At 47.7% G+C, this 15,660-nt stretch overlaps 1 long non-coding RNA gene across 1 annotated transcript in view; it reads left to right on the top strand.

The window, feature by feature from the left end:
* The window catches only part of LOC117353752, an 84,338-nt gene extending 69,344 nt beyond the window's left edge, over window positions 1-14,994 (top strand). Inside the window, exon 4 of the long non-coding RNA XR_004538016.1 lies at window positions 14,875-14,994. This is a non-coding gene — a long non-coding RNA (uncharacterized LOC117353752). The remainder of the gene's footprint in view (window positions 1-14,874) is intronic.
* The last annotated feature ends 666 nt before the right edge of the window (window positions 14,995-15,660 follow it).

Below are 15,660 nucleotides of genomic sequence, written 5' to 3'. Positions count from 1 at the left end.
GGATCCGTCGCGGAAACACGAATGCGCATGCACGCGTTTTACATCATCACCTGCTCTCCACCACGCGCCGCTGTTCCTCCTGCACCATGGCACGCCAGGCATGTCCTCCACCGGCCTCGAGCTCCTGGGGGCCGGCGGCGCGAGCCGCCCAGCTGATGCTGAGGCCCCGCCTCCCGCTTCCGCCCTACATGGCTCCGCCAGACCCGGCCCTACAAAACGCAGTGGCCCCATCTTCCAAAGAAGCCATGGTCCGGCCCAGTCCGTTGAGAGGGAGAGCGGCGCTGGCACCAGGGAAGGGGGGGGACAAACGAGGGCTCTGTCGCCTGCTTAGCTCGGCCGCTCCATCTCTGCCGGGGCTAACAGCAGCAGCCCCCAAAGCTCCTCACCAGCGTGTCCCGCCCCCTCGAGAAGGGTTTAAAAGCTGGCCTCGCGCACTCTGAAATCAACTGCCGCTCGCCTACCCGTGCCAGGGTGATGCGCAGGCGCGGGGGCTCCCGCAGTGTCCAGAAGCGGCGATGACGGTGCTCTGCTGGTGACACTGCTCCCGCTGCTCCTGCTGCTGTGCACGAGCGACGCACCGGAGCTGGACCCAGCCTGTCGGCAGCGGCTCGATAATAAGAATTGCTAGATAATCCAGAAGATCTATCCTATGAGCTTTGAATAGGAGCGAGAGTAACTTAAATCCTAAGCACTGATCAATAGGGAGCCAGTTGTAGTAGTGGAGAGAAATGATCCTATGTAGGGGTGTGATTTAGCAATCTAAAGGCTGTTTTGGAGTTTGTGAAGCTTCTTGAAGTATGTATGGGAGCAGTCTAAGTACACGATGTTGCAATAATCTAATCTGGCTATTAACGGTGAAAGAACAAGAGAATGAAACGTGTCATAGTCACAGTACCGTCCATTTGAATACAGCTCATGAAGAATCATAAAACAGGCCTTGCTTACATTTCATATCTGAGGTACAAAGGTAAGGGCAGCGGCTGACAGGAGGAGACAGAGGAGAGATGCTTGATTGATGGGAGATAGAGAGAAGGGATATGTTGGACTGTTGGGGGGATAGAGAAAGGGGAGATTCTGGTCTGGTGGGGGGGGGAGGAATGGAGGCCTACTGCTGGACAGGGGGAGCAAGAAGAGGTGCTGATGAACTGGGGGGGAAAGGAAGGGAGGCCTACTGATGGACAGGGGGAGCAGGAAGAGGTGCTAATGGACATGGGGGAAAGGAAGGCAGGCCTATTGCTGGACAGGGGGAGCAGGAAGAGGTGCTGATGGACAGGGGGGGGAAAAGGAAGGGAGGCCTACTGCTGGACAGGGGGAGCAGGAAGAGGTGCTGATGGATAGGGGGAAAAAGGAAGGGAGACCTACTGCTGGACAGGGGGAGCAGGAAGAGGTGCTGATGGACAGGGGGGAGGTAAAACAAAAGGAGAAGGGCTGCTGCTGGATAAGGGGAGCAGTGAAGGAGTGACTGGGGAGCAGGGAAGAAGTGCTGCTGGACAGGAGGAGCAGGGAAGAGGGACAGGGGGAGCAGGTAAGGAGTGCTGCTGGACAGGGGGAGGTAAAAGGAAGGGAGATGGCCTACGGCTGGACAGGTGGAACAGGCAAGGGGTGATGGTTGACAGCCAAGGAAAGAGAGAGACAGAAAGCGACCAAGGGGAGAGAGAGAGAAAGAAAGAATGAAAGACAGACATACATATATTCTAGCACCCGTTAATATAACGGGCTTAAAGACTAGTAGAACAATACAAGGGCATTATAAGATTTTCATCTTTGTTTTCCATTCATTTCCTGATAATTCCCAATGGTTAAAAAAAAGAACAAAAAAACAAAACCTAAATAAAATATCGCTCCCCTGGGTTTGCAGCCTGATGTTTCACGGAGGTTTTGAAGGCTTAGGCTGGTAATGTCAGTGTGTATGACTAAGTCGTACATTTCATTAATTTCTGGGAATTACTATGTTGATGTGCAAAAGCTGTATCCCTGGCTCTGCAACTTTTAGAATTCTGCGCTTGCACGTGCCATCTGTGGAATTTGGGGCAGCACAGCTCTGAAGTTATCAAAAACAAAACAAAACTGTTAAAAAAAAAAAAAAGTTCAGTTGGAGCAACCACCTTAGAGGTAATGCAGCAGAAGATTTTCAATTCAATTTTCTATACTGTTCTCCCAGGGGGGCTTAGAATGGTTTACAATGGATTTATTCAGGCACTCAAGCATTTTTCCCTGTCTGTCCTGGTGGGCTCACAATCTATCTAATATACCTGGGGCAATGGGGGAAGTAAGTGACTTGCCCAGGGTCACAAGGAGCAGTGTGGATTTGAACCCACAACCGCAGGGTGCTGAGGCTGTAGCTTTAACCTCTATAAAACACTCTCCCCTATTTCAAGTCAGTTAGGGGAGAGTAACTGACAATGTGAAAAGGGAGAGAAACTCATAGAAGTGCTGCTGTGTGTGGATGAGCAAGTGGATTTACAGAGTTACATGTGACTAGTTGACTGGGTTAAGGAAGCCAGTATGCTAGTGGCAAAAGTGTAAAGGTCTGTAGTGGTTTTCCTGAATCTCTCAGTGGGTAGGAAAGTTGAGAGAAGAGCTGGAGCTGTGCCCAGGAGTGTTTGGAGTAATTGAAAACCTAGGGGAAGAAGTTCTTCCAGGGGTTTCAAAGCAGTGCGACTGCAGTGAGTGGGAAAAGGTTGTGAAGTGGATTCTTCTACATTATTGCAGGTTGGAGGGTTGAAAGCGAAGAGAGATTGTAAGCAGAAAGAGAAAAAGGAACCTAGGGGTTTATTCCCATTGTTCTGTAGTGTTTGTGACAGAGTAAGTTCCAGAGCAGTTGGAGATCACAGCGCTGCTGAAGCCACATCCTACAAAATTCCACCTCTCCTTTACTGAAGTCAGGGAACAAAAATTAAAGTATAACTAGTACATCTTAGAAAGGGTAAATGCATTTTATTTTATTAGTGAGAATTCCACAGTATACAGTAGGTATCCAGTTAAGCAGGTTTAGGGGAAGAGAGTTTCATTCCATTTATTTTACTTAAGATAAGTTTAGGAAGAAAATCAAAAGGCAAGAAAGGAGAAGCAATGAAGATTTACAAGCAAGGAGGAAAACTCCAGGATGGGGGGGGGGGGGGGGGCGTTTGTCTGGTAGTTTAAAACGACTCTCCATACAAAATTAGGTTACATTTGCATAGTCTTACATTTTACCTAGTGTTTCTGTTGTAGAGATGTTATAACTTTAGTTATTACAAGTATTGAGGAGTTACTTCGTGCAAATTTGTACTCATTTTAGATTATAACTGGCCAGCAGGGACATGTTCTGAAGAGAGGCGTTTAAACAATTTCTTGGAGAACATTTTTAAGAGCTTCAGATTATTCATATTCCTTGAAATGATTTCAAAAAGCAAAGTAAAGGCAAGTAAGATGTCAATACAACCTGGTGATTTATTTTAAGCAATTAGCATCAATACAAACAGTCTCTAATAGAGTCTCTGCGCATATCTCAACAAAAATGACACCGTTTCAGTTGCTGCAGAATGAAGACTTCCAAGGCAGGCGAACAGCAGTAGGCTCACTCATTGCCACTGACAGCTACCCAAAGATTTAAAATGAGATCAGCTGAGGAGGAGGTGGTAGGAGAGCTGAGAGCCAGAAAGAGAGGTCTAGGGCAGAGTTTTTTCCCCTCTCCCCTCCCCCAAACAAAAAGCGTTTTGCTGCCTATGATACAAAGCACAGTTAAAAAGTCATGTGAAAGTGTATAAAACAGGAAGAAAAAATAATAAATTTAAAGCACTTACAAGAGAGGCAGGAGGGAAATGTTGAGAGCTACTCAGGGGCTGGGCCCATGCAAAAAGCCTGGTTGCTGCAGGAAGATCAAAAATATGAGCAGGAAGCTTAGGGGAAGCTGCTCATAATAACAGCTGTCTCATTAAGAGCCCCAGGACCATTTTGTGAGCTACAGGTGAGGAGAGAGATTAAGGCAGCACAAGGAATTGGTGAGGAAATAATGTGTTGATGCTGTGACAATTTCTATGTCACCTCTGGAGTTTGTGTATGTGTGGAAGGAGTGAATAATTTTTGAAATAATATTTCCAGTAAACTGATAACAATTGTTGGACATACCTATTTAGTTTTCTTTCACCCTCAATTTTTTTTTTTAAGTTGCAACAAATAAATACAAATTTTAAATGTTTAATCTCTGTTGGTGTGAATTGAAGGGGAAACCTATTGAAACATCTGACCATGATTATAACCTGCATTTAATTATAATAATTAACCACCTTTTACAAAACCATGATAGCCGTTTTTAGCACAGGCCATTGTTCTGAATGCTCTGCGCTGCTCCCGACGCTCATAGGAACTCATAGGGAGCAGCACATTCAGCATGCCAGCCTGTGCTAAAAACAGCTATCATTGCTTTTATGAGAAATGCTGCAAATTAAACCTGCTTATGAGCTGTTGAGCTGAGGTATGTAATGAGAAGACTGTGAAGGAGGATACAGCTGAATTTGTGTGAATTGTGGGTCAAGAACATATCATAGAAACATAGAAGATGACGGCAGAAAAGGGCCACGGCCCAACAAGTCTGCCCACTCTAATGACCCACACCCTAAATTCTTCCCTGAAGTAATCCCACATGCTTATCCCATTTTCTCTTAAAGTCCAGCGTGCTACTGGCCTGAATTACCTGCAGTGGAAGACTATTCCAATGATCAACCACCCTTTTGGTGAAGAAGTACTTCCTGGTATCACTATGAAATCTCCCACCCCTGAGTTTCAACGGATGTCCTCTTGTCACCGTAGGTTCTTTAAGAACCTTCTGGATCTCATGATTTATTGAGATTTCTAAAATAAGTTTGGAGTTATATTTCAAAGGAAAAGTGATAAGAACTTTTAAAATATGTTTCAGAATTTAACCTGGATTTTTATGACTCCTGTTGCTATAAAGAAGCATTAAGTACTGGGAAATAGAAAGTTTTAATCCCTTCACTGATTCAGCTCAGATTTCCTAATATTATTGGTGTTTAAAGCAAATGTTTTATATTTAATTTAGTTCAGCTGGGGTTTTTTCTGCTGCATTGCTGCTGAGACCTTAAACTAGTATGTACAATTGTGTAAAGCTTGGAGAATATGATAGTACTTTTGAAAGCTAAATGTTCTTTTGAGAACTGAAGATCTAAAGCCTTAAGAGTGATTGCTTGTCTTAGAATTTTAAGAAATTCTTTGAAGAGCTGTTTCCAATCAGTATTCCTGATACACTACTAGCTCTGTGTATGACTGAGGAGTTTCATTATTTCAGAATCAAAAATACTTGGATATACAGATAAAGCTGAGTTTGCTCACACACTGTATGTGATGAAACTCTGTGAGCTGATTTCATATTAGAGGCATTTTGGGAGGGTTTTACTGGGAGGGTCAGCTTAGGGATAAAATAATTATCTGTTATTTTGCACATTTAGTTAGAAATACATAGCCTTAGCCTAAGAAGACACTGACTTTAGTCTGCATTCATCCAGGGAAGTTAGGGTTTTGCTTCCTTTCATTTGTTTACAGATAGGATATTAACAAACATCTGGATCTTCAGAAGAGCTGCTGGTTCAGACAGGTGGCAGAACAACAACTCAGCAGTACCCAATGTAAGAAAGTGGTGAAAGCAGGGTTTTAAAAATACTTTATTTTTGTTTGCACACATGTATACACTTTTTGTATTTTATTGAATTTGGGACTGAGAAACACTGATTTTAAAAGAGTCACCCAGTGAAATACTTGCCTGTGGTTTTGGATATCCTGGAATAAAGCTGGTATTACGCTGAAAGGCATGACATGTTTTCTTGAGGTTTGAATATTATCACAAACTATAATGGTGTCATAAATGTAAATTTGATCACACATGAATGATAAATTAGCTTTGCTATTCATTTATATTTAAATTTAATTTACCTTATTTAAACAACATCTGATAACAATTGTTGGACATACCTATTTAGTTTTCTTTCACCCTCAATTTTTTTTTTTAAGTTGCAACAAATAAATACAAATTTTAAATGTTTAATCTCTGTTGGTGTGAATTGAAGGGGAAACCTATTGAAACATCTGACCATGATTATAACCTGCATTTAATTATAATAATTAACCACCTTTTACAAAACCATGATAGCCGTTTTTAGCACAGGCCATTGTTCTGAATGCTCTGCGCTGCTCCCGACGCTCATAGGAACTCATAGGGAGCAGCACATTCAGCATGCCAGCCTGTGCTAAAAACAGCTATCATTATTTTATAAAAGGTGGTGCGGGGAGAGGGGAGGGGTAAATTCTAATGTAATTGTATTACATCAACATTAGGGGGGTTTTACACATAACAGCAATAGGTTTGACAAAAATTTGTTTAATTAATGGATTATATATTTTTGTAGTCACAGAGAATATTACAACAAAACAAGAAAATGCTAAAATACAATTGCCATTTGTTGTTTTATAAAGTAATGTGATCTACAATAAGAAAAAGAAGTCTATGCTGAGGTATTAAACCAGTTGTAAAAATGATATTGTATGATGCATTTTGGCTATTGTGTTACATGGACATCATGGGACTAAGGACTCCTCTCCTGTGCCCCAGGAGGATATAGAAATTATGGGGTTGTGCATGACTTCCCTCAATTGCAGGAGACAAAAGAATCAATGCAGGCTCCTTCGGAAGGGGGGAGGGGAGGTAGGAGGCCAAGAGAATCACTGTGGACTCCTGGAAGAGACTGAAGCCCCGATGCTCTAAATTTGCCGTTAAAATCCTATGAGACATAGTAGCGGTACATTTTCCAATTTCTAAATGATGAGCTATTCTCCAAAATTTTTACATGCAAATGAGATCCACGGAAATAACAACTGACCAACCGTTGGAGAAAGCGACTGACACATGCGCAGAATAGTTCACGGAAAGAGACATAAATGTGAGCAAGTGCCAGGAAAAGCAAGTCATAGACATGCCTTATTGTAGCACCTCATAGGTATATATCAAAAGCAGAGAACTACCAGTAAACCATGCAAATGTATATTTTTTAAAACTTACACTATATAATCAGCAGCACCAGTCCTGCCAGTATACAGTTTTAGTAAACCTTTAACACAAACACCTGAAATGTGTTTTTAACATACACAGTTCAATGCTACCGACATCTTCAGACCTGCTATTAAATTTGGAGCATTAAAGAATGGCACTTCATTTTTTACTTCACCTGGCAATGTCTGGGCATCGCCTGGCGTGCTCTTTTTAATATTTATGAGCTGATTGTAATACAATTATCAGAGGCTGCAACGATGCATAGAAAAGATCACGCAGAGCCATTTTGTTCATCGGAAGTTAAAATACTTCAACACTAAGGGCTCCTTTTACGAAGCCACATTAGCGGCTTTATCACACACAACTTTTTAGCGCGTGCTAACTCCTGCGCTAGCCGAAAAACTACCGTCTGCACAAGAAGAGGCGGTAACGGCTAGCGCGGCTGGCAAATTAGCATGGCTATTATGTGCGTTAAACCGCTAACGCACCTTCGTAAAAGGAGCCCTAAATCAGTTATAACTGGTTCTCCTAGGACAAGCAGGATGAGTCAGCCACATATGGGTGTTGTCCCAACAGCTCCCAATTTGCGAATAAGCTCTCCAATACCTCAGAGAGCTTTTTTTTTTTTCTCTGAGCACGTGCCGTGCCCGGGCCCCACTGGGCATGCCCGAGCACTCCCCATTTCCCCCTGCTTCCCCCTAATCCTCAGTCTTTAGTCTCCGCCCGTTCCCATCGGTCGGATTTTCTACAGCTCTCCATTACAACTTTTCTACCATTACAACTTTTCTACTTACCATCTTGAAGATGCCAGAAACATCAAAGAAATGTCCGGGATGCAGGAAAAGGATGAGTACACTGGATCCTCATGAATTGTGCATCCGCTGCCTGGGTCCAGCGCACAAGGACCAGTGTTGCTTGCATTGTGCCTGCCTGTCTCCGTGCGCACACAAGCTAAGGAGGAGGGCACTGAGAGACTTCTTGAAGAAGAGTGAGGCCCGAGAATCTTCCTCCAGCAGCCATCCTCATCGGAATGCAGCAGCGAGGGATCCACAAACTACAGCGGTAAGGAGCCTCCAGGGCACCCTGGCTCAGCTAATCCCCCCGCCTGCACCCGGCCCGGCAGAGAAATCTCTTCTGGAGTCCCTGCATGCTGCTGCGTACAGCCAGCCCCTGCAGGAAGCTGATTGGGGTTCGCCCTCCAACCCCCCCTCCTGAAGTCTACCAGAGCACCATCGGCCTTTTCCCCAGCGGGCACAACCCTCGGGGTGCCACCCGGTCTCACACTTACCCCCACGTGTGGGCCGGAAGTGACGCCATCTCCCTGCTCCTCTACAAGCCATCCCAATGTGAAGCCACACCCCGCAGCAATGAGGGAGCAGCGAATCAACAGGGAGCCTAGGGAGAAACAAACCTGCACTCAGCCACACCTCCCAGCAATGGAGGAGCAGCTAGCTACTGCTCAAACACGCCCCCCAGCAACGGAGGAACCAATCCCAGATCAGCCACACCCCCCAGCATCGAAGGATCGCCTTCCAGTACCTCCCCTCCTGAGCAACCAGCCAACCAGCAGCCAGACCCGCCTCCCCGAAGAGAGATCTCATCGGGGACTCCCTCATCTCGTCATCGCTGATGTCAGTGGGATGTGAGATCACCGGGGCACACCGCCCCGATTCATGGAGGCTGGCGGCTCAACTACAGGCAGCCAGAAAACGCGGCACAATGAGGCACACTGCAGGGCTGCAAATTGGCACTCCCCCCATCAGCACAAATGGCATAGAGATGCCTCTCGATCTCACTGGGGGGAGTCCTCCCGCCACCGCCGCCACCACCACAGCCACAGCAGGGGTGACAGGAGGCACAACCACCATTCCCCTGCAGGACACAGACACAGATCCAGAGGGAGAGACAGCAGGCGACCATGCAGCACACCATCTCCCTCCAGCCCTTCCTCATCCTCACCACCACCAAACGACGCAAGAACCGCTTGGAGGGAATGTCCCACTTTGAGCGTCAGACGACCGGCCAGGGGGTTGACCATCAACAACTGGTTCAGCTACTGACCCAGCTCCTCGCTCAGCAGGGGACCCTCCAGACACCGCAGCCGCCCAGCACCCAGATGAGCAGTGCCCAAGCTTTACAAGGGAAAAGTCCAGCAAACAGAGCCACTGACGTTGACACAGGGGTTGAATCCGACAACAGCTTCCTGAGCGCCTACAACTCGGACTGATCCCCTTTGCCATCTCCAACAAAGATGACAACGAAGCCTCCTGCACAGGAACCGGAGGACCTAGCCTATCTCAAGTTCATTCAGAAACTTGCTGCCCTTCTCGGGATCCACGTGGGGGGACCACCGGAATCCACGCCAGAGGATGACGGCCTCCTGCAATCCCTGGACTATCCCAAGCAGCCAGTAGCGATCCCGGTTCACAAGAACCTCCTCGACTGCAGAGACAAGATTTGGCGGACCCCCCTTCTCAGGGCATCCCACATCTAGGAGACTGGGAGTGAAGTACCAGGTCCTTCTGGTCCCAGGCTTTGACAGACCGCAGCTGCCACACAACTCCAGCGTGGTAGCCTCAGCGCTCAAGAGACACAAGACAGCGCGATCGTCCTCCAATGCTCCGCCTGGGAAGGACCTGAAAACCCTGGATTCCTTTGGGAAAATGACCTTCGAGGGTGCGATGCTTAACGCATGGATCGCCGCGCACCAGTTCCAGATGTTGCTGTATCAGGAGGCCATAGAGAAAAAGATAAAACAGGCTCTATAGCTCACTTCCAAGCTGGTGCAGGACTCTCTCTCACCCCTCCTCCATGACCAAGAGGAATGCAACAAGCACCTCTTCAAGACAGTTTTTGACATCTTCGAGACATCCAGCCGCATTGGGGGAAAAGCCATCCTAGCCCGGAACTTGGCCTGGATCCATGCCTCAGCGCTTTGTGAGGACCTCCACGAGCCCCTGGCAGATGCACCATGCACAGAACACCTGTTTGGTGATAAGATTAAAGAGACAGTCAACGGCATTAAAGACGACTGCACCATCCTTCAAACCCTCGCTTCTGAGGGCTTAGAACGTTGGGCCCCTCCACGAAGACAGCAGAGGAATCGCAAGCCCTTCACTGCCAACAAGTGGTACTCTGCAACACCACGCTGGCAGCAGTCTGGGCCCCCACGCTCACAATATAGCAACTCCTACTTGTACAAGCGTCGCCCAAGAGACAGGGGCAACCAAAGGCAGACCACCCCCCGAAAACAAAAGCAGAACCTTTGACTACCCCCCGAACCAGCAGGGTCCAGTGGGAGGCAGGATCAGATTGTTTGCAAGTGCCTGGTCCAGAATCACCACCGACCAGTGGGTCCTCAACATCATCAAACAGGGATACTGCTTCCGTTTCGACTCCCACCCTCCAGAGAAACCGCCGCAGCGGGCAGGACACCCAACAACAGACGATCCTGTTCTCCTGCAACAAGCAGAGAACCTGCTCTGGGCAGAAGCAATAGAGGCAGTGCCACCAGAGAAGATCATCAAGAGGTTTTACTCCAGGCACTTTCTTGTGCCAAAGAAGGACAAGGGCAAACGCCCAATCCTGGACCTCCGCAAGCTCAACAAGTGCATACACAAAGAAAGCTTCTGGATGCACTCCCTGGGCACAGTCTTGCCCTTGATACAGCCCAACAACTGGCTAGCCTCGCTGGACCTATAGGACACCTACACCTATGTGCCTATTCATCCAGCCCACAGGAAGTATCCGCTTCATGATCCGAGAGAGACACTTCCAGTACAAGGTCCTACCCTTTGGACTCTTGACAGCCCCAAGAGTGTTCACAAAGTGTGTGGCCTTGGCAGCAGTACATCTTCGCCTGCAGGGAATATGCGTCCTTCCCTATCTCGACAACTGGCTGATAGTGGCCCGCTCACCAGGGGAGGTCCAGGCAGCCCTGACAACCTTCATAACCCTCCTCCAAGAACTGGGGTTCCTCATCAACTACAAAAAAATCCCACCTGATACCCACCCAGAGGATATCGTTCATCGGGGCAGTCATCGATACCACACAGACCAAGGCCTTTCTACCGGACTGCTGGATCAACACCATGACATCCCTGGCCCAGCGCATCTCTGCCAGCTCCCTCCTGCGTCTCCTGGGCCACATTGCAGTGGCGGCGGTCTTTGCTGTCCAACACACCAAACTACACATGAGACCCCTGCAATGGCACCTCAGACGTCACTGAAACTAGCATACCCAACCACTGACCACCCAGATACCCATTTGCCAACCCATACACAAGACGCTTCACTGGTGGATGGCCCGAGAAAATTTAGTGAAGGGGAAATCATTCAGACCACCACCTCACCAGCTGGTGGTCACCACGGATGCCTCCAAACATGGATGGGGGCACACCTTCTCCATCTTCGCACAGGAGACACATGGTCTGCCCAGGTGTCCTCACTCCATATCAACCTACTGGAGCTCAGGGCCATAGGGAATGCCCTCGAAACCTTCAAACAATGGGTTACAGGCAGGACAGCCCTCATTCAAACAGACAACCAGGTGGCCATGTACTACATCAACAAGCAGGGGGGACAGGGTCGGCCTCACTCTGCAAGGAAGCTTGCCGCATATGGGAGTTCGCCAACTCAATTCAATGCCCCATCCAGGCAACTTACCTCCTGGGGGAGCAGAACGACCTGGCTGACAGCCTCAGCCACCAGCTGGATCCCTACGAGTGGTCTCTCAACCCTGCGGTGACAAAGAAGATCTTTAGCACCTGGGGCACACCGAGCATCGACCTGTTTGCAACAGAACTGAACTTAAAATGCATGACCTTCTGCTCAAAGAGACCGACCTATCGCCGTCTCAGCCCCGACGGTCTGTCTCTGAGTTGGAACCACGGACTCTTATACGCCTACCCGCCAACACCTCTCATACCCAAAGTCCTGCAACGGATAGCGGTTCACCCACCTCTCCACCTCCCAATCACCGCAGATCTCATAACACAACATGGGAGCGCTACCCTCCACCACGACCTACGTTCCCTAGCCTTGACCGCATGATGTTGAGAGGATGAACCTACCACAAGATGTGGAGCACATTCTCATGGCAGCCAGAAGACCTTCAACCAGAAGATGCTACGGATTGAAATGGAGAAGGTTCCGTTACTGGTGCACAAGCATGCAGCGAGACCCCCTACAACTGCCCCATACCGGTCATCCTGCAGTACCTACTGAGCCTATCTTAGATGGGCCTAAAACCTACTTCCATCAAGGTCCACCTAAGTGCGATAGCGGCGTACCACACTGGCTTAGACAACTCACCGGTGTCGGGACACCCAGTATTCACAAAATTCATGAAGGGATTGTCCAATCTGCACCCACCGGTCAGACCACCACCGCCCGGATGGGACCTGAACTTGGTGCTGCATCAGCTCACCCTCGATCCCTTCAAACCTTTGGGGGAGGCTGATCCCAGATTCCTGGCCTGGAAAACCCTCTTCCTGACCTCCATCGCGTCGGCCAGACATATCAGCGAGATCCAGGCCCTGGTCCATCACCCCCCCTACACACTCCTCCATGAGGACAGGGTGGTGCTCAGAACCCACCCCCGATTCTTGCCAAAGGTGGCTTCAGCGTTTCACATCAACCAATCTATCATCCTCCCTGCACTCTACATCCCCTCACAGGGAGGCTCGCAGCCACCTCAGCGACACCTCCTGGATTGTGTGCAGGCCCTAACCACCTACATCAACAGAATGCAACAGACCAGACAAGCCTCACAACTGTTCATCTCCTATGACCAAAACAGACCAGGACTGCCGGTCACCAAACGCACGCTCTCACGCTGGATATCCCAGTGCATCTTTTTCACCTATAAAAGAACACAGCGTGAACTGCCGGTGGGAGCCCACGCCCACCAGCTCAGAGCCATAGCCACCACTCTGGCTCATCTACACCACACACCAATAGAGGATATCTGCAATGCATCCACTTGGTCCTCCATGCACACCTTCACCAAGCACTATTGTCTCGACATTGCATTCCACGCCCCAAATGCATTCGGCCGAACAGTCTTGCAAGTGGCCCTCCCCTCCCGGGAGGGACAGCAACCACTAGCATAACCTTGACAAACACTGATCAAGTAGGGTGTCATAGATATTGATTAAGTAGGTCTTCCAGTACTACATGTCTAGACTGAAGGTTGAATATGCAAGTACTAATTGTCACATGCAATTACAAATTGTTACTGTTGACCAGTTGGTTTTCTCTCTGTTCATTGAGTGTTATTGACCAGTTGCACTGTTCTGTGAGTATTATTGCCCAGTTAACACAGCACTTTATTAAAAACCTTGTTTGCACAACTTAACCTGCTTCGCCTGATTTCCCTGCCCAGCTCGGCCTCCACAGCCAGGTGAGGGTTGCACAGAGCGCTAAGGCGCAGGCGCATTCGGTACATCTGTCGGCTAGGGAGTCACGCATATGTGGCTGACTCATCCTGCTTGTCCTAGGAGAAAGTGTAGTTACTTACCTGTAACGTAGGTTCTCCATGGACAGCAGGATAGTCAGCCACACAACCCACCCGCCTCCCCGTACAGCTGACCCGGCCACAGCTAGGAACATCCTGGGGATTAGGGGGAAGCAGGGGAAAATGGGGAGTGCTCGGGCATGCCCAGTGGGGCCTGGGCATGGCACGTGCTCGGAGAAAAAATAAATAAAAAAATCTCTCTGAGCTATTGCAGAGCTTATCCACAAATTGGGAGCTGTTGGGACAACACCCATATGTGGCTGACTATCCTGCTGTTCACGGAGAACCTACGTTACAGGTAAGTAACTACACTTTTACCATCGATTGTTAAATACATGGTGACTTTAGGGCATTGGAGCCTATGAGTCAGAATTCCCCAGTTATACTGAGGAAGAAATATTTTCTTTTGTCTAATTGATCACCTGTTCTTCACAGCTCCAATTTTTGTTAGATTTGAAATTATGTGAAATGTTATGCAAAGAATTAAGACAGAAACATGTTTCCATCTCCCACATCTTTTTTAAAACAACCTAAACTGTCCTTTAGTTGGTGCAGGACTTTGGCAAAATTGTGGCTTATCTTCTTGACTTATCTATTAGACTAAAAGGACAGCATGACCCATATTCTTTAAATGGTGCCTTAAATTAGGTACCAGTAGAAGCCCTACTCGTGCCTAACTTAAATGCAAAATGTAATTTAAAAATGATTAAAAGTGCATTGCAGCTATATGTCAGAGGGAAGGCTTCTGGGTAAGCCACCGTCAGCATGCAGGACCTGCTGCTGGTGGCCTAAAGAGGAAGAGAGAGACTGCACAGGCTGAGGGGGTGGGGAGGGATGAAAACAGAGAGGCTGCACTGGCCGGGGATTGGCATGAGCGACCTGTGGCTGCTGGGTAGATGGGCCTGAGTCCAAACTAGGTGTGTCAGGCCCATTTAGGCCAGCCCATGGCTACACCCTTGCTGTGATGCTATAATAGGTTGCTGTAAGTCACTTCTTCCCTCCACATCAGCTTTTTGAGCCATCTGCAAGTCTGTCCCTGAGTATGCATTCTATCTGCTGCCCTTAGGCTGGCCTCACTTGGGACTAATGGGAGATTTGTGGCAAAACAGAGAGCAGTCAGAACAAGGGAAACTTATACGTACTGATTTATCTGTAGATTTTCTTCTTATTGTAAAAGCACCTTTTTTCTATTTTGTTATATTGCAGACCTCAGGGATTACTGCATTTGCAGCTTTAAAGTTAGGGTTTTGCCCATTTGCCATGAAGTATCATTTTATTGCACTGCATTGATCTTGAATCCTCTATTTATATTTAGAGTGCAAACAGTACGAATAGCATTGAAGTGTGCAGGGATGGCTGCGAGAGGAGCATACGGAAAAGGTCAACATCTTTAGGCATGATGGAGATGACCAAAGTACTATATGAATAAATTCCATTATAAAGCTTTTATTAAACTTCTGAATAAGATTTGTAAGAATAAACACTGTGTTTACATACTACAATTAACTGTCTGGACATTTTTCAAATACATATAAGGTCCCTTTTTCTAAGCTGCATTAGGCCCTAATGTATGTCTACTGCTATGGTTATCATATTTTATATGGCAAAAAAGAGGACATGTGGTCCCGCTCCATTCTTTCCACAGTCCCACCCCATTCTGCCCCAGCCCTGTCCCCACACACCCTCATCTTCTCTTCTTCCTGGAGCTTGACTGCTGGGTAGATGGGCCTGAGTCCAAACTAGGTGGGCCAGGCCCATCTAGGTCAGCCCATGGCTACGCCCCTGCTGTGATACTATAATACGTTTTTGTAAATCACTTCTTCCCTCCACATCAGCTTTTTGAGCCATCTGGAAGTCTGTCCCTGAACTTGAATTCTATCTGCTGCCATTTGCTAGGCTGGCCGCCTCATACAAAAGAGGAAATTGCATCATCAAAATGGGCCGGCCTAGCAAAGGCCCTGAGGCTGCCTAATGAGACTGTGTCTAAATTAATCCTAGCGGCAGCTGTGTGGCCAAGTTAAAAGCACACTGAGCTGGTGCTTCTGGACCAGGAGCGCGGAGAGAAGACACTGAAGGCAAGAGTCCCGGGAGATAGGCAACA

The sequence above is a fragment of the Geotrypetes seraphini genome, chromosome 2 (genome assembly GCF_902459505.1).
Source record: "Geotrypetes seraphini chromosome 2, aGeoSer1.1, whole genome shotgun sequence".
Classification (NCBI taxonomy): domain Eukaryota; kingdom Metazoa; phylum Chordata; class Amphibia; order Gymnophiona; family Dermophiidae; genus Geotrypetes; species Geotrypetes seraphini.
This window is presented reverse-complemented; position numbering and strand designations above follow the sequence as displayed.